The sequence below is a fragment of the Octopus sinensis genome, linkage group LG13 (genome assembly GCF_006345805.1).
Source record: "Octopus sinensis linkage group LG13, ASM634580v1, whole genome shotgun sequence".
In the NCBI taxonomy this organism is placed as follows: Eukaryota; Metazoa; Mollusca; class Cephalopoda; order Octopoda; family Octopodidae; genus Octopus; species Octopus sinensis.
This window is the reverse complement of record NC_043009.1, coordinates 63437363-63437959: the sequence shown is the minus strand read 5'-3', so window position 1 is coordinate 63437959 and position 597 is coordinate 63437363.

Below are 597 nucleotides of genomic sequence, written 5' to 3'. Positions count from 1 at the left end.
AGTAAATCTTACTCATTATGCCCCACCCCTATGCGAATATACTTCCAAAGGTACGGTAATTTATTATATAAAATAATAAAAGCGTCCAATACTTGAAATAGAAGAAATATTATGGAAAGCCCCAAATATAAAAACGAAACAATCAACCACTCATAAAAAGATGATTTATCATGAAGCAATGAAGACATCCGGGTGGAATCCATCGCACACGCAGAAAAAGCTAAAAGGCAACAACAGAAAAGATTATATAAAATAAGTGAATCCCCGAAATACAATAGAAATGTTACGGAACCCACAATATTTGTATGTGTCTTTGTGTTTGTGTTCCCCTCCCAACAACCACCAGCACCACACCGCTTGGCAACTGGTGTCGCTTCGTTTACATCCCCATAATTAGCATTTCTGTAAAAAAAAAATGATCTGGTAGAGTAAGTACAAAACTTGAAAAAAGAAAAGTAAATGAATAAATAATGAGGTAGATTTGTTCGATTAAAACCCTTCAAAGTGGTCCCACAGCATGGCTGCAGTCCAATGAGAGAATTTAGTTAAAAGGTGAACGGACGAGACATTAGAACAATGCAGAAACGACAAAGGAAA